Source organism: Meriones unguiculatus, chromosome 8, assembly GCF_030254825.1.
Source record: "Meriones unguiculatus strain TT.TT164.6M chromosome 8, Bangor_MerUng_6.1, whole genome shotgun sequence".
Lineage (NCBI taxonomy): Eukaryota > Metazoa > Chordata > Mammalia > Rodentia > Muridae > Meriones > Meriones unguiculatus.
The window spans coordinates 74,633,637-74,655,074 of record NC_083356.1 but is presented as its reverse complement, the minus strand read 5'-3'; the positions used below and the strand labels follow the sequence as shown (position 1 = coordinate 74,655,074).

Sequence of the window (21,438 nt, the reverse complement as noted above, 5' to 3'; positions counted from 1 at the left end):
AGCACCGCGGGCCATGTGTGGCCCCATCCAAAAGTCCCCAGGTCTATGCAAACCCAAATAATGATAAACAAACAAGCAAACAAAAAAACACTGAAGGCTGAGCGGTGGCTCAGTAGTAAGGGTGACTGCCACCAAGCCTGATGCCCCGAGTTTGATCCTGGGGACCCACATGATAGAAAGGACAGAACCAATTCCCACAGGTTGCCCTAAGACCAGCACTAGATTACCACAGGACATGAGTAGACACACAAAATAAATATAATCGACTATAATTAAAAAAAAAAATAGCCTTAGACTTACTTAGCTCTGCCTCTGTATACAATACTCATTTCAAAACCAAAACCAAAACAAACAACAAAAAACTCACAGCATGGAGCCCAATAGATGTCTGCTGGCAATTTTCTTTCTTTTCTTTCTTCCTTTCTTTTTCTTTCTTTTTTTAAAAGAAAAATGTACTGTTTTAAGACAGGTCCTATTAATACCTGCTGGCCTGTAACACGATCCGAACATTTGACAGCAGAGGAGCCCCATCAGGGAATTTAGAAATACCCGCACTAGTCCTCCCAGCCTATTCTGGTTCGGAAATAGAAACTAACACCAAAATGATCAATCTTAAACGGTAGAACAATGGGAGATATAGCCAAGCCACATCCATTAGCAACGGGAGTTGGTACTTTTGTGTGAGGCAAAGAAAAAAAAAAGTTTTAAAATACAATAAAATAATCTTTCAGAGAAAAAGAAACAGCAGGGGAGCTGAAATTCAAACCGGATGGAGGGTGGTTGAGGAAAAATGAATAAAAATAAAAATCCCTCAGCAAAGCCCTAGGCTCAGGAACCAGTTCTGACCGGCCATTCCAGAAACTCCACTCTCCTAAGGCTTTTGACTCTAAGCGCCCTGGGATTTCCCCTCACCTAGGCCAGTGAAGAGTAGGAAGGACTAGAGCAGGACCCACCAGGGTGCCAATAAGCAGGACCGACAAATGCTACAACTCCCCAGGAATTAAAATCCTGAGGACAGTGGACTTCAATCTTCCTTAATCCGCCAGCCACAAGCGGCCAAGACCAGACCAGCGAGGAAGGTCAGACAGCTAGGATGAGACTAAAAGGGCATGGAGGGGGCATGGAAGTTCCTTAAAACGCAGCAAGATGATTAAGCCAAACGAGGGGAGACAATCCCTCACCCACCCACCCACACCCCAACAGGACTGCAAGTCACTGTGTACCCAAGTGGGGACCAACAAGTTACCCGGGGTTGGTCCAGGAGGAAAGCTAGGCCTCAGTCATCACTCAGGGTGAGACCGGTATCAGTCTCCCCATTTATTATCCTCAGCCCTTCCACGGTCTGTCATTAGCAGCAGAATCTGAGCTCCCCAGACCTTTAAGACCGCCCAGGTTTTAGGCACGAGGATAATAATGAAATATCAAAACATTTGCTGGTCACAGCATTTGGGGAAGGAGGGCACACTTCCAGGAGCCACAACAGGAGGAAAAGTCGGGAATTAAAAGGGACCAGCGAAATCAAGAAACCGACAAGAACATTCCCGTCTACCACCTTCCCACGGCAGAAACGCTCTGCTCTGAACCTCACCTGAGGCTCCCACGAGATATACAGCAGTCTTAATTATTCCCATTTTATAGATGTGAGAGCTGGGGCCGCGAGACTTGGTAAAGTAACTCAGGAGGACCTGAACAGGGCTCCAAGAGGCACACTTGCCTGAACAAGCTAAAGGCTCCCCAAACAATTACTTGCCCATCCCCAAGGAGGGTAGTTACCTTCCAAAGACAAGACTTCCCAGGTTCCTGCCCCTTCTCTCCATCCTGTACAGTTCCAGGCCATCGAGGGCCAGCTGCCCACTAAACATGGCCCTGTGCTAAGAGGACTACACATGCCTTCCCAAGCTCTTTCCCCTCAGAGGTCCAGCACTGACCAAGCACCTAATAAGGTATTTTGTAGGGTGTGTAGCCCAGGCTGGCCCGGAACTCCCAGCAGTCCTACATCACCTAATGTTTTGAATCCCTTCTCCAATGTCTCCACTTCAAACCAGCACCTGTGGCATGCCACAAGCATGGATGACACCACAAGTGGCCAACCTTCTGTCCTAGGGTGACAGTACAGAGTAACTATGGAGTACCGACTGCATGCCAAGTCATGCCTCTCTTCCACGGAAGGCCGGGGAGTCCCTCGATTTGGAGGTGGTGGCGGCAGGGATCCCACTCTGAGCCCGTACCCCTCAGGTCCCAGCTTGCACCACGACGGTGCAGACATTACGCTACAACACGAGCCCCTGCAGTTTACTGCCGAGAAAGGACGCCCAGGCTTCAGACAGGCGGACTGAAAGCCCAAACGAGATACCTAATGCAGACAGACAGCACACGGAAATACAAGCTCACCTAACCTTTCCAGGAAAGAGAACCGTAGGTGAAATTTATCCTGCAAAAGGCAGCTTTTATAAAGGTTTCTCCGAGGCAGCCATTTAGCAAATGACACACTCCGGGGAGCATCGGCGCCCCCCTTCTCCCACTTCCTTCAAGCTCACCACTGCCTTGGGGGGAGGGGGGGCACGACACCTATTCTTGCCTAACAGTGGGCTTCGTCTCCCCACGATATTTACAAAGAAAGGAAGCAGCGTCCACTTTTGTGCAGGCAGCTCCTCTCCAGAGAGGCCCACCTTCTCAATGGGTCTGCATTTCTCTCTTAAAAGGCAGGCGAAGGGGGAAAAAAAAAAAACCCAATCCGGCAGGCCCCGAGCAGCGACATCCTGTTTATTATTAAACATTTTTAGCAGCGGCTCCGGGCGCCGTGAAAACACCACCCCGCTTCCCGCAGCCGAACCCACCCGAGCCGGGGCGGCGCTCGGCCTGCGGTTCCGGGCTGGCCTCGGGGTCCCGCGTCCCCCCCCCCCCGCCCCCACGCCCGGCCTACGAGGCCGCCGTCCCCGGGCGCAGGAGAGCTCGATCCCGAAGGCGAGGCTCGCCCGGCCCCGCCCGGCCCGCCGTCCTCCCGCCCTGGCCGCGGCAACACAACAATGGCGAGCTGGAGAGCGCCGAGCAGGCCGCCCAGGCCGCAGCCCCGCGCCCGCCGCGGCGCAGCGCCGCGGAGACAAAGCGCAGCCCCGGCCCCGGCCCCGGCCCCGGCCCACCTGGTCTGCGTCCGCGCGCGACGGGCCCGGGCGATGGCGGTCGGGCGGCGGCCGGGCGCGGGGGCGGCGGATGGCGGCGGATTGCGCGGCGGCAGCGGCGGCGGCGGCGGCGCGGGGCTCGGCGCTTCTGCGCTCCTGCCTCCTGCCTCCTCCTCCTCCTCCCGCTCCTCGGCGCTCGCTGGAGCCTCGGCGCTGTGGCTCGCCGCTGCCTCCCGCCCGCGCTTGGCTCCCCGCCCCCAGCCGCCGCCGCCCCCGCCTCCGCGCCGCCCCCGCCCGCCGCCCGCACGGTGGCCCGCGCAGCGCCCCCTGCCGCGCCGCCCCTGTCCTGGGAGGGAGGGCGCGGAGAGCGAGCTGGGCCGCGGTGCGGAGGGGCTGCGGAGAGAGGGACTTCAATGGAGGGGGCGGTTCGGCTGGACCGAGGGGACGCGGAGGAGAGGGACCCTGATGGAGTCGGGGCCTAGGTGGAGAGAGACCTCGGCGGAGAAGGGGTCTAGGTGGAGAGGGACCTTGACGGAGACGGGGCCTACGTGGAAAGGGACCTGGGAAGAGAGGAAGCCCCGATGGAAAAGAGGCCCAGGTGGAATGGGGCTACAATGAAGAGGACGGGCTCAAATGGAGAGAAAGTGGAGAAGAGGATCCCAGTGGCAAGAGAGGGGGTCCCAGCAGAGAGGGGTCTTCTGGTGGAGAGGGACCTCAGTGGAGAGTGGATCTGGGTAGAGACCATCCCACTGTGGAGAGGGCCTCGGTGGAGTGGGGGAAGCGGCCTTGAGAGAGGGCTGGGGACAGGCTAGGAGGAGGCCTCCGCCCCCTAGGGAGAGCTCTGGGGTGAGAATGGGAAGGGGAGATGGGGAGGGAGGGCTAAGAAAAGGGCTGGGGCCTGCCCTCTCCACTCCCAGAGCTGAAGAGCCTCTGGACAGCCCAACAGCCCTGACTGTTAGAAAGTGTACCACCCTGTCGAATGCATCCAGGGGAAAACACGCAGAAGCAGCACGTTGTGCCATTCCATAGCAAGGTTTAAGTTCCCGTGACAAGTGCACAGCATAGACACTTCACCCACTTAGGTGTTACCGGTTACTTGCGTGGTACAAGCGTAGGAGAGTTCCGTTTATTCCAGATACCCTGGCAATTACAAATAAAATTCAAGAAATAAAAACAACAACAACAAAATAGCTGGTGCTATAACTCAGTTGTAAAACTGGGGATTCCTTATGCAGGAGGCCCTGGGATCAGTTGCTGGGGGGAAAAAAATAAAGTAAGACCTTAGCATCTTGGGCATTTTTCTGAACAGGCTGAATCCTAGCTGCTACATTCCCTGTGTTAGCGGGCCGGGCTTGTCCGATTTAATGCCAACCCTGATGCACTTATTATTACCCAATTAACAGGTAAGGAAAAATAGGCTCTGAGGGGGATAGCTTTTCCAAGGCCACTCAACTAAGACTGGGGCGGACATGTCATTTTGGAATGCTGGAGAAGCTGAAGCGGGAGGTTTGCTGTTCCTAGGAGACCAGACTGGGCTGCAGAGTGTGCCTCAGGGCGGCCAGTCCTCAACGGCATAGGGAACTGGAGGCCAGTCTGGATTGGGTGACATCGAACTTCTGATTCTCTTGCCTCCACCTCCCAAGTGTTGGACTACAGGTGTATATGCTAGGTCAGCTGAGCTGTAGACACCCCCAGCCCTGGCCTGGATTCCCATGTAACCCTCACCAAGCACACAAGATAGGCACTGATGCTCTTCCCGTTAGTCAGAGAAGAAAGGCAGACTTGTAGCAGGCACCGTAAAGCCACCCCCACCGTCGTGACACCCAAGGCCTTACTACAAGTGTGTAATCTGATATCGTGGCCAAAGGACATTTCAGGCATAGTTTAGTTATTACTTCTGGATTGTTTGGGTGCCTCCAATATAATCACAGGATCTTTGTAAGAACAGCTAAGAGAGGCCAAAGAGATGGCGCAGAGTAAGGGGACTTGATGGTCTTCCAGAGGACCTGAATTTGGATCTCAATACCCAGATTAGGTGTTTCACAACTGCTGGTAAACTCCATCTAAAGGAGATCTGACGCCCTCTTCTGGCCTCTTTGGTACACACACCACACACACACACAAATCCTTTTTTTAAGGCAGGGAAACAGAGAGATGGCTAATGAAGCAGAAGTCTTTACACATCAATGAGGGAACAAGGTGGGCAGCCTCACCTAGCAGCTGGAAATATCCAGAATTGGAGTCCATAGAGTGTCTGTAAGAAGCAAAGCCCTGCTGCCCAGCTTGGGCTTCTCCTGTCTAGCACTAAGTGTCTAAAGCCCTGAGACGATAAGCTAGAAAGGCTGTGGCGGCGTATTGCACACCCAGTCCTCAGGCTAGAAGATCCAGTGAAGGCAACATGTTGAGGGAGAATAAATGATGATCTGGAGGTTCATGGAAGGGACAGACAGCTTCAGATCCAACTCGGCCACTTCCTGCTTCACAGACCAAGATGGGAGACTAGACAGGACATAGAAGAGCAGAGCACTGGGAGGCAAAGCTCACGCCTTGCTTTGCTGTGTCCATTGTAGTCCCTGTGGGTGCTCAGACAGACAGACAGTCCCACAGCCATCAATAAAACACACACAGTGTCCCCAGGCAGCAGGGCAGAGCAACTGTTTACAGTGTAGTGGGTAGTGAGTAGCATGAGTGATCCGAAGATGATTAAAGGATACAGGAGGCTATATGCACGTCATAGGTAAATGTCTTCACAGTTTATATACGAGGCTGGGATATGCTTGGACTCTGATATTCTCTTTTTTATGGTATTTATTTATTTATTTTTACTGCTATCTATTTATTTGGTTTTTCAAGATAGGGTTTTTCTATATAGCCCTGGCTCTCCTGCAACTCTGTAGGCCAGGTTGGCCTCAAACTCAAACTCAGAGAAGGTGAGTTTATTGAGCACACTGCAGGAGGGTGGCTGGCTGGGCAGTGACGAGAGCAGTGTCTGTCCTTTTTCACCTTCTTTGTGGTACTGGAGACTGACTCCAGGGCCTTGGACATGGCAGCCAAGCTGCCACTAATCTGTATCTCTTTTCTTCCCCTTTCACCATCAGTGGGTCCTTTACACACATGTGGTTCTATAGCATTATGCAGTGGTCGTTTGGGTTTTGCTTCGTTTGAGATGGCGTCTCAAGATGCAGCCCTGGCTGACCTGGAGCTCTGTATAAACCATGCTGCCTTCAAGCTCACAAAGATCTGCCTGGCCCTGCCTTCTGGGTACTCGTTTTTTCAAGACAGGGTTTCTCTGTGTAGCCCTGGTTGTCCTGGACTGGCTTGGCAGATCAGGCTGGCCTTGAACTCATGAAGATTAGCCTGCTTCTGTCTCCTGAGTGCTGGGACTAAAGGCATATGCCACCAGGCCTAGGTATGGTATGGTATTGTTATTCTTTTTTTAAAAGATTTATTTATTATGCATACAATGTTCTATCTGCAAGAGGGCACCAGATATCATTATAGATGGTTGTGAGCCACCATGTGGTTGCTAAGAATTGAACTCAGGACCCCTGGAAGAGCAGTCATTGCTCTTAACCTCTGAGCTATCTCTCCAGTCCGGTATTGTTATTCTTATGAGCCATCACTCCATCACTAGCCTCATATTTTGTAAACATTTACCTTCCTCTTTTGCTGACTGGCTTAATAAAGATCTGAAGGCAATATCTAGGCAAGAACCAGAAGGTTGACAGGAGCCACAAGGACAAAGATGGAACAGCCAGGGAGAGACTAGATGGCAGGTAAAAAGGCACACAGCTGGGCAATAGTCCAGACCAGCATAGACAGTTTAGAATAAAGGACTATCTGCCCAGCTGTACTGCTTTAAAGCTTATTAATAAATGTAATAGGTCTCCATGGGAATGGAGAATGGGAATTTAAAAAACATTTCTACAGGACCATCTCAAAAAATAAGATGGAGAGCAACTGAGCAAAAGCTATCTGACACAGAGCTCTGGCCTCCACATGCACAGGCAGGCATGACACCCACTCCCCACGTTCACACACAGACAAGCCTATTTTTTAATGTTCCACTCTAAAGAAACCTTTAACTGCTAGTTGAGTTCACTATGGAAGATTCACATTCTCCACAACTCTAGCTTGTGCTTGAAATGTTACATTTTGTCATTGTCAATACCAACCATTGCTTCCTTTGAAATGAATCTCTTCTTCTTTCTTTCCTTCTTTCTTTCTTTCTTTCTTTCTTTCTTTCTTTCTTTCTTTCTCTTTCATTCTTTCTTTCTCTCTTTCTTTCCTTTTCTTTTCTTTTCAGACAGGATTTCTCTGCGTAACCCTAGCTGTCTTGGACTCACTATGTAGACCAGCTTGGCCTCAAACTCAACAAGACCCACCTGCCTCTGCCTCTCAAATTAAAGGTGGGATTAAAGGTGTGGGCCGTCACCACCCAGCATTTTTGTACCATTTCGTCAAGCACATTCCTAAGAAAATCTGGCTTCTCTGCTGACTGTAGAAACCTAGCAATGGCAACTTGTATGGTTTCATCACTGCCTTGACTTGTGAGAAGACACCAGCTGCTTCCCCATGATTGCTTTTTGCAACCCAGAGACGAATCGTTTGCTTTGAAAAGCAATCTAGGACCACGGAGCTGGCTCAGTGGGTACCACAGGATTACCACAGGAGCATAAGGGCTGTGTGACCTCCAACACCCATGTACATGCTGAGTGGGCATGGTGGCCCACCTGAAATCCCAGCACGCAGGAGGTGAAGCTGAAGGTCACCAGAGCAAGTGAGCTAGCCAGACTCTCTGAGCGTGCAAGCTCAGTAGTTCAGTGAGATACCTTGCCTCAAAAGCAAGGAGTAGTGCTGCACACTTTTTATCCCAGCACTTGGGAGGCACAGGAAGGCAGACCTCTATGAGTCTGAGGCCAGGCTGGTCTTCAGGTCCAGTTCCAGGCCATCGAGGGCTACATAACGAAACCATGTTTCAAAAGGAAACAGACCAATGGAGGAAGACATCTAATGTCAATCTCTGGCTTCCACAGGCATGTACACATGTGCACATGCAAACATATGTGCACGCACATACACACATACCACATACACATGCAGAAAGAAAGAAGGAAGGAAGAAAGGAGTTAATTACTCTAAAAGCAGAACAGGAGAAGCTGGGTCACAAGAGCGGTTTACTGATGGTGTCACTCCCAGATGTTGCTCAATAAATGCTTCTCAATTTTTTTTTTTTTCTGTGCAAAGTACTTGGGGAATGAGTGGAACTCAGGACTCAGGGCCTCTCACATGCTGGGCAAATGCTATACTTCTGAGCTGCACAGAAGCCTCTGTTTTGTGTCTCTCGAATGATGACTTTCTCTTCCCATGCTTACTACATGCCCAGTTCTACTCAGCCCTTTCCACGCATCGTCTCCTTGAGCAATGAGCCATAAACATGAGCCTCAGAGTGGCTCAGGTAGCCAGCCATGTCTTAAATGGAGGAAAACCAGAATAAACACTCAAGACTGCACTTGTTTTTACTTTATTTTATGACCAAGTCTTGTGCAGCCCAAGCTGGCCGTAAACTTCCCATGTAGTCAAATATGACCTTGAACTCCTGATCCTCTTTCTATGTCCCCAGTGCTGGAATTATAAGTGCCATATGCCCAATTTAGAGTCTAGAGAGGTGGCATAAACCTGTAATCCCGGCTATAGGCTGGACAACAAAACAAGACTCTGCCTCCAAAAAACCCCAGATCACTGTAGAGGACACATAGCTGAGCAATTCATTATTGTTCTCCCAGGAGCCTGGCTGCAGCCAACGGCTCTGCTGTGTGGGTCAGGGTGATAATGGTTGTCTAGGTTACTTCTCAAGGACTTGAAGGCTATTTTTGTGGAAACTACAGGCTCTTCTTTTGGGGGCCTGGGCAGGTGTCTGCTCGTAAACTCTTTTATTCAGGGGCCTGAAAACTCTGCCCTAAGATTGTACTTAGGCCTCCATTATCTGCACATGTGTCCAAGGAGGAACTTCAAAGACTAGTTAGCTATGCAAAGACCACTGCAGCACCTCACCTCCAAATGATAGACACTCAAACCGCTGCGCCTCTTTATCCCGTAAATACCCCTTCATCCTGTCCTCAGGGAGGCAGATTTGAGTAATGCTCTTCCATCTCCATGCTTGGCTGCCTCCTGAATAAAGCCTCTCTGGCTTTTGCAAACCCAGTCTTTTCGGCGATTGGCATCCTGCCCAGCAGACCTGGGTCAATGGCACAATAAGATTCAAGAGTCTGCCCTTTGTCGTCTGATGTCAGAGCTTGTGCTCTTAACCGCTGGGCCAGACCGAATGTATTTGCTGGCACAGATTGAAGCAACATAGAAAAATGATTAAATGAGGGTTGGAGGTATAGCTCAGTGGTAGAGTGCTTGCCTAGCATGTGTAAGGCCTTGGGTCTAATCTACAACATGCTTATTACCAGACTTCTTAGGACAAGGGCCTGGGCCCTGGGAGCCCTGGCAAGATTGGCTCAGCCACTCATCATCAACAGGCCAATTAAACACACAAGCAGAAGTGGAAAGGGGTATATTCAACATGGCCATATTGGGAAGAGAAATAAATAGGTTCAGTGACTTGCTCTTCCTAGCTCAGGATCTTGACATGAGGTCCAGGTTTAAATCCAGGGCCAAAGCTGTGCATAACTAAACAATCTAGATCAATGTGTGGCCCACTCATCACTGACGCATCTTGCTCCCATCTTTCCTGCAAGCTGGTCTGACAAAGCCAGACATAGTGTTGTGGGCCTGCAATCCCAGTGCTCAGAAAGTCAGAGGCAGGTGATCTCTGTAAGTTCAAGGCCAACCTGTTCTACAAAATGAGTCCAAGACAGCCAAGACTACACAGAGAAACCCTGTTTCAAAACAAACAAACAAACAAACACAAAAAGGTGGTCTGGGGCTGGAGAGATGGCTCAGAGGTTAAGAGCACTGGCTGTTCTTCCAGAGGTCCTGAGTTCAATTCCCAGCAACCATATGGTGGCTCACAACCATCTATAATGAGTTCTGGTGTGCAGGTGTACATGCAGGCAGAACACTGTATACATAATAAATATTTTTTTTAAAAAGATGGTCTGACAAATTGTCAGAACTTTATGAAACCTCTTCCTGGGAGATAAGCTTGCCTGCTGGTTGGCACCAGGATTCAGCCTTCCCTTCTCTCAGGATAGAATTCCCTGGAAAATTCTAATTTATTGGGGAATCATTGTGGCAGCAGTCTGATAGCCACAAGGAAGTGTACAGGGCCCCTTTAGAGTATCTTTTTTTCCTTCCAGCACAGTTACAAAATTTTACAAAAGAAAAGTTAAGGAAACTTTGTAAAGAAGTTCAGGTCGACCTTATGACCCTATCGTAACTTCTCAGGTGTCAGGTGGCCTTGTACACCTGGACTTCCCAGGTGTAATGTGGCCCAGCTGCCTAGGTGTAGCAGCCAAAGGCAGGATGGTGGATGTCGTTCAAGTCACCGGACCATAATCAAAGGACGGATGCTGCTGTGATACAGGCCTTCTACACCCAGTAGACATCGAGCACAGACAATTGCCACGGGGGATGACAAACCAGGGCGGCCCAGGTGTGCCTCAAGAATAATGAGATGATAGGGTTTTCTGGGCCATATTCCCATAGGCCAGGGGCCTGCAGGATCCCGTCCAGAGCTGTGAACAAGCAATGGCTCTCCCCTGATGCTCAGCCCTAGCCTTAGCTCTCAGGCGAGGTTGCAGCGCCTAGTATTTTTTTTTCTTTTCTTTTTTCTTTTTTTGTTGTTGTTTGTTTGTTTTCTGAGACCAGGTTTCTCTGTGTAGCCTTGGCTGTCCTGGACTTGATTTGTAGACCAGGCTGGCCTCCAAATCACAGAGATCCACCAGCCTCTGCCTCCCTGAGTGCTGGGATCAGAGGTGTGTGCCACCATGCCTGGCTCCTCCTAAGGAGAGAATTAACTAGTGAAATTAAAAATTAATTTAGAGAATTAAAAAAAGAGAGAATTAACTAGTGAAATACCAGACAGCTTGGCTCAGTGTCAGGCCAGGCATCTGTAATGTATGTGGCATACTGACATCTTTAGCTTCACCTGTTGCCTGTTCCACCACCGCCCAGCAAGGCTTTCTCTTACTTTTGGACCTCTGCCTAATATAAACTCTTCCCATTTCCCATAACTCCCTTTGCACGGATGCATCCTATTCAACTCTAAGGACTCAGCTTGCCCATGAGTTCCCTATGGGCACCTAGCTCCAAATTCCCACTCTAAGATTTCCTGATCTCCCTCCCTTGGTCCTTCACTTAACTGCGTAGGAGGTTGGAAATAGCAGTCTGGTGGTGTGCATTGGAGAAAAAGGAGATGGGGCCATGACATCATTATTCATTGTTTATTATGGGTTAGGCATCGGTAAGGACCTGTTGACACAAACTCCCTTGATCTTCACAAAAACCTAGAAATAGCAGCTGTTAATAACTTCATTCTAAAGAAGAAATTGTATGAAACAGTTACATGTCCTGCTTGAAATAGCTAAGAATGTATGTTCAGGGCCTGGTCTCAACCCAGGCAATCTGTCTCCAGGGCTTACACACACATTTGCCAGGCGCCTGCCTCTCTTCAGACAATAAAAGGAAGGTCTCCAAAGTGAGGCGCTGCTACCCTGGAGGGTAGCAAGGGGACCTTCTGGGATAAAAGAAGGAAACATGATCTTTCTATTTCTAATTACCTAGTCTAAAAAAAAAAATAACAAGGAAAAAAACTCACCAATAATATACAGCATACAGACTGATCAGGGAGCCTTCCTTTAGCTGAGGATCAATCCGTGTAAGTCCATATTAGTACAATTCAACATTGCTCTGACTTCCTCAAAGAACCAAGCAGGCATCTGTTGCCTTGCTCGCTAAGTGGATCAGTGCCCTAAGCATTTTTTGTCCTAGCTAAACTAATGCTCAAAGAGTGGACAAATTTTCAAGATTAACATCCACGAGCGTACAGTCATGCTCGCCTATAATCCTAGAAGTCAGGGGGTGGAGGTAGAAAGATCTGTGTAAGATCATCCTCGGCACACAAGGAATTCGAGGCCAGCCTAGGCTTCATGAGACCCTGTCTCAGAAAATTAAACAAACAAAAAATTCACGTAGTGTACTAACCCAGGAGCCAGCAGAACCAGGTACCCACCAGCCCACACCACCCCAGCCTCCCCGCGCATGCCCAGATCCCCGTCTCGCCGCGGAGGGCGGGGCTTTGCAACCGCACCCATTTTCTTTCCCCTCCTTTCTTTCTTTCTTTCTTTTTTTTTTTTTTTTTTTTTTTTTTCTTTTTGCAGAGTTTTGCTGTCGCAAGCAAGTTGTGATTGGGGAAGCTATGGTCGGAGGTGAGCGGCGATTGGGTGAAGCTTCCGCCTCTCTCCCAGAAGCCTGCTCCGATTGGCTGAAATGCACGGCGCGCTGTGAGGTCATCCGTACTGCGACAGTCGACTGGCTATGGCGCTAGGTCTCCTGAGGTCGGGTCATGGCGCCGAGCGAGAGGCCTGTTTACTCGTCTCCCGGTCTCCCGAGCTTGGAACCCAGGCTTGGGGGCTCAGTAAGCAAATGGGACCAGCCAGTCTCCTGCAGATGAAGGACACTGGGGAGTTTACCCGTGTTGCAGAGACAGGGTCCCTCACCGAGCCGCGCTCTAGCTGGGCAGCGAGCCGGTCGTCCTCCTGTCTCCGCCTTCCCAGCTCTGGGGTTTGCCACCGTGCAGGCCTCCTGGAGATTGAACTCAGGTCCTCATGCTTTCACGGCAAGCCTTTTTCCCGCTCATCCCACTAATCAAAGGCCAATTGCTGACAGCCTTATTGGTCTTGTTAACTGGTCTCTGCAGAGTTGGTATGAAGTTGTGGGGCCTGTAGAAAGCAAATCCTACCCCAAAACACAATTTTGTTTTGTTTTGTTTTTCCAAGAAGATTTCTCTGTGGCCCTGGCTGCCCTGGAACTTGCCCTGTAGCCCAAGCTAACCTCAATTTACAGAGATCCACCTGCCTGTGCCACCCAAATCCTGGGATTAAAGGTGTGCACCACCAGCTAGGCTCCCCAAACACAATTCTTGCACAAGGATAAAGAACATCGGATAAGCACATTTTTACAAAGCTGTTGAAGTTAAAGACGAGCTCTATCACCTCAGAAATTCAAACGTTTATCTGGATCAGATTTGTTACTCGGACTGGAGATGATGGTTGAGTTGGTAAAATTCTTGCCTAGCATGCACAAAGCCCTAGGTTTCATTCCCAATAGACCATACGCTCATTATGAAAGCGCAACTATAATTCCAGCATTCAGCAAGTAGAAGCAGGAGAATCCGAAGTTCACCACCGTTTGGTTCCATAACGAGTTCTAAACTAGGCATATGAGAACTTTTGAGACCCTGTCTCAAAAAAAAAAAAAAAAAAAAAAAAACCTAGAAAAAAAATTTTTTTTTAATCTTTAAGAAATTTAAAGAAGATGCCCAAGCCAGGCATGGAAGCAGAGGCAGGCAGAGGCAGATCTTTGTAAGTGCAAGGTCAGCCTGATCTACAAAGTGAGTCCAAGACAGCCAAGGTGACACAGAGAAACCCTCTCTCGAAAAATCAAACCAAAACCAAAACAACAACAACAAAATCCAATGGGTTTGCCTACAGCCTGATCTTGTAGAGGCATTTTTTTTTTCTCAAATGAGGTGTCCTTAGATGACTTTAGCTTGTGTCAAGTTGACATAATTCCAGCCAGCATGCTCCCCATGCCTTGTTCAGCCTGCTCAATATCTCTGTTGAGGTCAGTGGCACTCATCTATGGGTGTAAAGGAATTTATTATTTTTTGAGACAGGGTCTCATTATATAGCCTTGGAACTTTCTATGTAGACCAGGCTGGCTTTGAATTCACAGAGATCCTTCTGCCTCAGTGTCTCTAGTGCTTAGATTAAATGGGTGCTTCATCAGGGAAGCAGAGGCAGGTGGATCTCTGTGAGTTGAAGGCCAGCCTGGTCTACAAAGTGAGTTTCAGGACAGCCAGGGCTACACAAAAAATTCTGTTTCAAAATGAAACAAAACAAACAAATGGCCCCCATAGGCCTAAAGACAATAGGCCTGATCACCAGGGAGTGGCACTATTTGAAAGGTTTAGGAGGTGTGGCCTTGTTAGAGAAAGGGTGTCACTGGGGGTGGGCTTTGAGATTTTTCAAAAACCCAAGCCAGGCCCAGTGTCTCTTCCTGCTACCTGAGGACCAGATGTAGAACTCTCTATGTCTGCCTGTGTGCCTCCATGCTTCCCACCATGCTAATAATGGACCAAACCGCTGACACTAAGCCAGCCCCAATTAAATGCTTTCTTTTAAGAGTTGCCATGGTCATGGTGTCTCTTTACGGCAATAGAACAGTGACTGAGACAGTTATCAACCACAGCAGTGCCTCCTCATCTGTGGCTTTGCTCCCCAAGATCCAGTTACTCAGCAAACACGTCAGAAAATATTAAATGGTGGGCTGGAGAGATGGCTCAGCGGTTAAGAGCACTGGCTGCTCTTCCAGAGTTCCTGACGTCAATTCCCAGCAACCACATGGTGGCTTTCAACCATCTGTAATGGAATCTGATTCCCTCTTCTGCTGTGCATGAAAACAGTGTTCATATACATAAAATAAATAGATCTTTTTTTTGAAAAAAGAAAATATTATGAAGATCTTGGGGGTGCGGCTTGGTTGCATCAGTGCTTAGCAGGAACTAAGCCCTGGGTTCCATCCTCATCTCCGCATAAACTAGACAGGATGGCACTGGCCCCATACAAGGACTCAAGAGGCGAAGGTAGAGGAATTAGAAGTTTAAGACCACCCTTGGCTACCTAGAAAGTTTGAGGCCACCCTGGATGTGCTGACTAGTTTTATGTCAACTTGAAGGTAGGATTGTCTGGGAAGAAGGAATCCTAATGGAGAAAATGCCTGTTGAAATTGGCCTGTAGGCAAGTCTGTAGGGGATTTAGTCTGTGATTGATGTGGGATGGTCCAGCCCATTGTGGGTAGTGCCACCTGTGGGTGGTGGTCCTGGGGTCTACAATAAAACACACCGACCAAGCTGGTAAGCAGCACCCCCGCCCCCCATGGCTTTTGTATTGGCTTCAGCCTCCCGGTTCCCGCCTTGCTTGAGTTTCTGTCCCCACTGCTTTTGATAATGAACTGTTATGCGGAACTATGAGTGAAATAAACCCTTTCCTCCCTGAGTTGCTTTACGGTCATGGTGTTTCATCACAGCAATAGAAATCCTAAGACACTGGTCTGATGTGAGCATCTCAAAGTAAAACAAAACAAATATTTAGCGGATTTTTTCAGAAATAAACTTTACAAATTCAAATAACTTTTATATTACTTTTAAATTTAAATGACTATCTTGTTATAGTTCTTCCTTGTGATTATTAATTTACTATTAATCCCCCACTGCATCTAATTTGTAGATTAACTTTCTCATAGTATAGAAAGAAATACACACATAGGGCTCTGTGTCATCTGTGTTTTCTTTTTTGTTAACATTTATTAATTTAGTGTGTAAGTGTGCTATAGCATGGCTATAGAGGTAGAAGGCAGCTTATGAATATCAGTTTTCTCTTAGCATGTAGGTTTTGGGTATAGAACTCAGATGGCAGGCTTGGGGGATGCTTTCCTAGGCAAACAACCACATTTTTCTAACGGATTTTAAAGTATAGAAAAGTAAGGAGAGGAAATGGGAACTTCTAGCTTAAGATACTTAAAATCAGGCTGGATACATACCTGAATTTCCAAAACTTGGAGGCAGAGACAGAAGGATTAAGAGTTCAAGTCCTGCCCCTGGCCTTCAATTGGAGGCCCAGGCTGACCAACTCAGCTTCCACCCCGGTCCAGATCCAGGGCTTTGAGTTGGCTCATTCCAATATTTACTCCATCTGTGAACTGCTAGAGCATGTAAAGGGGTCAGTCCTGCAGAACCCACGCTCCAGGACCTCTGCTATGCCAGGCAACAGCAGGATATCCGAGAGGAGTCTTGGCTAAGGGCCCAGTAATGATGGTCTGGCAGAAGCCAGAGGCCTTGACCCAGACCAACTCATTGCACATTGCAGCTTCCAACACCACCTCGATGAAAGAGTATGTGATGGAGAAGTGGGAAAGATGGAGGTGCTGAGCAGCGTATGCATGGTGGAACTGGAGCCATGACAGCCATGATGGCCATCCCACCCCACCCCTACCCTACCCCACTCTCAGAAAGCAACAGCTTAAAAAGGAAGCCATCAAAGAGAAAACTTGAAAATTGTGAAAAGGATGCTGCAGTGTGGTCCTCTGATGGCTTCTGGACGGGGTGCGGGCGGAGAAGGACTCGGCTTTCCTCAGGGGGCTGGCCACCGGGAGTTTGACCATGCTGCAGTGACTATATGAGCAACACAATTGGGTGTAGTTTTTCTTTCCTTTCTTATTTTTCTTTTGGTGGTGGGGGTGTCACAAAGGATGGGGAGTGGACATGGGAGGGCTGGGAAGTGAGTGTGATCAGGGTACATGGTGTGAAATCCCCAAATAACAAATAAAAATATAATGTTGGGGGGTGGTGGAGTTAAGGCCAGACTCAGGTACATGGAGAGTTTCATCTGGTGCATATGAAACCCCATCTGCAAACAGTGAGACAGAGTTTCTCCATGTAACAGAGCCCTGGCTGTCCTGAACTCACTTTGTAGATCAGGCTGGCCTCGAACTCACAGCAATGCACCTGCCTCTGCCTCACTGAGTGCTGGGATTATAGGCACCATCACGCCCGGCTCCAGTTATATATTTCTTTTTTTTTTTAATTTTATTTATTATTTATATAGCAATCTTCCTGCATGTGAGCCAGCAGGCCAGAAGAGGGCACCAGATCTCATTATAGATGATTGTGAACTGCCATGTGGTTGCTGGGAATTGAACTCAGGACCTCTGGAAGAATAGCCAGTGTTCTTAACCTCTGAGGCATCTCTCCAGCCCCAGTTATATATTTCTTACAACAAGGAGAGCCAGATTCAGTGGGAAGGAGGCAGGAGGATTGGGAGTTTGAGGGTAGCCTGGGCCACACAGAGGGAACTTGTCTAACAAAATCAAACAACCAAGGAACCATAGTTTTTGTTTTTTGAGACAGGGTCTCTCTGTGTAGCCCTGGCTGCCCTGGAACTCACTCTGTCAACCAGGCTGACCTCAGACTCAGAGATCTGCCTACCGTAAAGGCATGTGCCACCGCTGCCCAGCTACCCGGAACCATGTTAATGAGAGTCTTAGCTACTTTTCTTTTGCTGTGGTTAAAACACCATGACCAAAGCAGCAGCAGATAGAAGCAGCTTGGGCTTAGGGCTCTAGCCTGTGACTGTTTGCATGTATAGACGTGGTGTGGTGGGGGGCTCTGCAGCTGATGTTGCTCTAGCATCCTCCACCAGCTTCCATTCTGTGCACCGAAGCAGGCTCTCTCACTGAACTTGGAGCTCCGCAGCTCTGGCTAGTCTGGCCAGCTAGTTTGTCCCTGGCATTGCCTCCCCCACCCGACTTTTTTTCTGGGTTCTGGGGATCTGAACTCTGCTCCTCAACTTTCCCAGCAAATACTTTATTCATCGAGTCATCTCCCTGGTCCAGGAGCAAAACTGTCTCTTCTTATTCCCTTTGAGGAGAGAGCTGTGGTTTGTATCCACACATGGGATCCCCCTTCCTCACTCCCTAGCCTGCTCTGGTCACCTCATCTAGGAGAGGTCTCACCAGCACAGGCTGGGGCCAGGGGTCCTTGCCCCACACCACGCTTTCCCCAACTCTGACCTCCTTGGAAATGCCACTCCCTCAGGACCTTGGCGCCTTCATGGATCGGGGTCACTAGCAGATGGGCGCTTAACCCAGGCTCTTTAATACCTGCCTCAGCTGTGATGGGGACTCCAGCCTTCCGCACAGAGTTTACATCTCTGGCTGCCCTGCGCCTCTCTTCTCAACAGGGCCCTTGCTTGCTGTCCAGGTCCTATGAGATTTTCTGCTACTTCTCTAGACATCAGGTCTAGACATCTAGACGGTGACAGTGTGTCCTGCAGCGTCCTAACCCGCCTTCAATAAATCTCCAGCAAACAAACACCAGCAAACAAACACCTTTCTTGGGCTCTGGGGAGCTCGTTGCTTTGCTATATCAGAGTCTGGCCAGCAGGGGGAGTCACAAGATCTATATTTGTTCCAGTTACAGCCGTCTGTGGCTCTAAAGATCTGGAAGGAAGGTTGGCCAGGCTGCCTCCGGGTTCCCCACAGGAACATAAATTTAGCCTGGGTACAGAGACAAGTTCCAGTAATATTGTATGGTCTAGACACAGGAGGAACAGGCTGCACTTTTAAGATCAGCCTGGACTACAGAACAAGAATGTCACCTAACAAAAGAACTCTGCCCCATCCCCAGGAACCAGGCCGTGGTGGCCTTCAGTCCCAGGACTTGGGAGGCAGAGGCAGGCGGATATCTATGAGTTTGAGACCAGCCTTGTCTACATAGTGAGTAGCCAAGGCTACACAGAGAAACCCTGTCTTGAAAAATCCAAAATCCGAAGAGAGAGAGATCCCAGGGTGTGGTGGGGCTCTAGCATTCAGGAAGCAAAGGCAGGAAGACCTCAGGGGCCAGCCTGATATACATAGCAGGTTCAAGGCTAGCCAGGGCTACATGGTGAGGCTCCGGTGAGGTTGAGAAAAGCGAGCCAGAGAGATGACTCAGCTGGCAAACGGCTTGCCACACAATCGCAAGGGCCTGGGTTTGTGCCCCTGGGCGCCTGCGTGGCAGCCTGCTGCTGCAGCGAGCATCTGTACCCTCTACACTGGTAGAGGGGCAGAGACAAAGACATCTCAGGAGTCTGCTAGCTGCCATAACCCAGCTGGGACCTTCAGCTTCAACGAGAGATCCTGCCTCAAAACTATGGAGGGCTGTTATGGAAGACGCAGGACGTCAGCCTCTGGCCTCACCACAGGCATACATGTATGTTCTTCTGTGCACACATATACCACACGCAAACTTAGGGAAAGGCTGTGTAAGTCTGAATGCCAATAAGATACTGATATTAACTCAGGGGGTTTTGTTCTATCTTTAATGCTTCCTATCTTGATTGCATTAGGAGGGTTGGGGTTAGGGTTAGGGTCCTGGTACTTTGGTTTGGCGGGGACATCATAACAAAGTACCACGAGCTGGATAGTTTACACAACAGAAATGTATTGCCTCACAGTTTAGGGGATTAGAAGTCCAAGGTTAAGGTGTGCTCAGGGCCCGGCTCCCCCTGAGGACCCAGGGAAGGGTGGTCCAGGTCTCGCTCCTCCCGCCCGGCAACCTCCGGCTCTCATTCCTCAGCTTGTGAGCACACCGCTGCCATTTTCCATCCTCAGGGACCGCCTTCCTTCTGTGCCTTCCTGCCGTCTTCTCTCTGCACACTTCCACTCCAAGCCCTCCCCGTCTGCCCCCCTCCGAAAGTGCTTCCAGTTGTCCCCAGTTTTCTCCGCCTGATTTTTTGAGGCAGGGTCTCTCCATCTCTCTTGGTGAAGCTGGAATTCACCATGTCAGCCTGACGGTGTGGCCAGCATGCCCCCAGGATGCTCCTTGGCTCTGTCCCCTGGAGAGGGCTCACAGATAGACACATTGCCCCTGGGCCTGGTGTGAGGTGGTTTTTTGTTTTGTTTTTGTTTATTTATTTATCTATTTATTTATTTTACCACTGGGGCTAAGTCCCAGAGCTGTCTCCTGTTTTGTTTTGTTTTATTTAACATTTATTTATTTGTGTGTGAATGTGTTCAAGCCACGATGCCTGTGTGCAGGCCAGAGAACAACTGATGGGAGCTGGTTTTCTCTTTCTACTATGTTGGTCCTGGGGCTTGAACTCAAGTTGGCAACTTGATGACAACTTCAGTTACCTGCTGAGCTACCCTACTGGCCCCTGCCTTTTATATTATTATTATTATTATTATTATTATTATTATTATTATTATTGACAGTCATCTTAGTAAGCTAGGACCACCCTGGGTGACCTTACTGTATTTTCATTGTGGCTGTAAAGACAAAATAAGGTCACATCTAAGGATCCTAATACTTTAGGGGGTGCACAATTCAACTGCTAACAGTCTGTAAGCAAAGAGAGTCAGACAGTGGGTGGTCCAACATTGTGCCCTTGGGGCAAAACTCTATCATTTTTATACTTCACTGAGGTCAGGATGAATGCTCACGGCTGACCTGAGGTCATGAGAGTTCTTTAGGATCCCCAAACCTGGGCAAGCTGGTGGGCCCTGTGCATCACAAACAGACTGGGGGCTAGCCCTGGCTACAGGAGTCAGATTTCAGACAGACAGTTGTCATTAGGCCAGCTTCTGCATGTTGCAGATGGGAAAACCAAGGTTAGCTTCAGGCCACAGAGGTCTGGGCTGGGCTCAGTGGGAGTCGCTGACACTGGCCAGAACTGCCACAGAGGCCTGGGATCATGGCTATGCATCGTACCACACTAGTCAAGACACTTACCCTTCCGTGTCTCATTGCCTCCTGTCCCAAGCTCTACTCCAGCCCAGATAACCTTGACCTGCAGGGACTCTATGGCCTCCCAGATCCTTCAAGGGCCCTCCGCTACTCGTGATTATCAGCTGTGGCCTCGCTGGTCGCCTCCTCCTGGCTCTTTCTGTCTCTCTCCAAGACCTCCTCACAAGGTCTCAGAGCCTCTTTGCAGATAAAGACTCAGGAGTTCAGAAACCTTGTGGTTTGTCCAACTTCGAGAGTCTGGAACCCAGGGTTTGGCTCACAGGTATTCAAATCATTCTGTCCAGCTTTCTGAGCTCCCAAAGAGAAGGGGGACGCCCCTGTCTCCATGTTTAGTCTGCTGTACTGTGTGTACATAACAGAGGCCTGGGTCAGGAGGATGCCGTATGGGGTTGAAGATGTACCCAGTTGAAAAGAGTGCCGCCTTAACATGCAGAAGGCCAAGCTTCCTTTTCCAGCACCCAGTAAGCCAAGGCTCTTCCCAAGGATGCCCAAAGCAGTCTGTCTGGTCTTCAGAGCTTTCAGAGGGAGGGGGCATATTAGCGCTTGGGAGGAGGGAGGGAGGGTAAGGAATTCAAGCTAAATAGAGAATTGCAGGCCAGCTTGGGCTACAGGACACTCTGTCTCAAAAACCAAGTATAAAAAAAGAAGAAAAAAAAAAAAGGAAGAGAGAGAGGTAGTTAGGAGAGAGGGAAGGAGAAGAAAAGAAAAAAAGAACAAAGAATTCTGAAAAGAAACAGAGTCCACGCAGGCCTGCCGAAACAATGTGTGAACGCTAGAGGGCGAGGGGCGACAGAAACCCAGCTT

At 49.3% G+C, this 21,438-nt stretch overlaps 1 protein-coding gene across 10 annotated transcripts in view; it reads right to left on the bottom strand.

Moving 5' to 3' along the window:
- The window catches only part of Prrc2b (proline rich coiled-coil 2B), an 85,170-nt gene extending 81,789 nt beyond the window's left edge, over positions 1 to 3,381 (bottom strand). For 5 of the 10 annotated variants that reach the window (XM_021655764.2, XM_021655686.2, XM_060389913.1 and 2 more), the window contains exon 1: positions 3,141 to 3,381. The gene's annotated coding sequence lies outside the window, so the exon portion shown is untranslated. The remainder of the gene's footprint in view (positions 1 to 3,140) is intronic. The other 5 variants (XM_021655399.2, XM_021655539.2, XM_060389912.1 and 2 more) reach the window with 2 other exon arrangements.
- Positions 3,382 to 21,438: the final 18,057 nt, after the last annotated feature.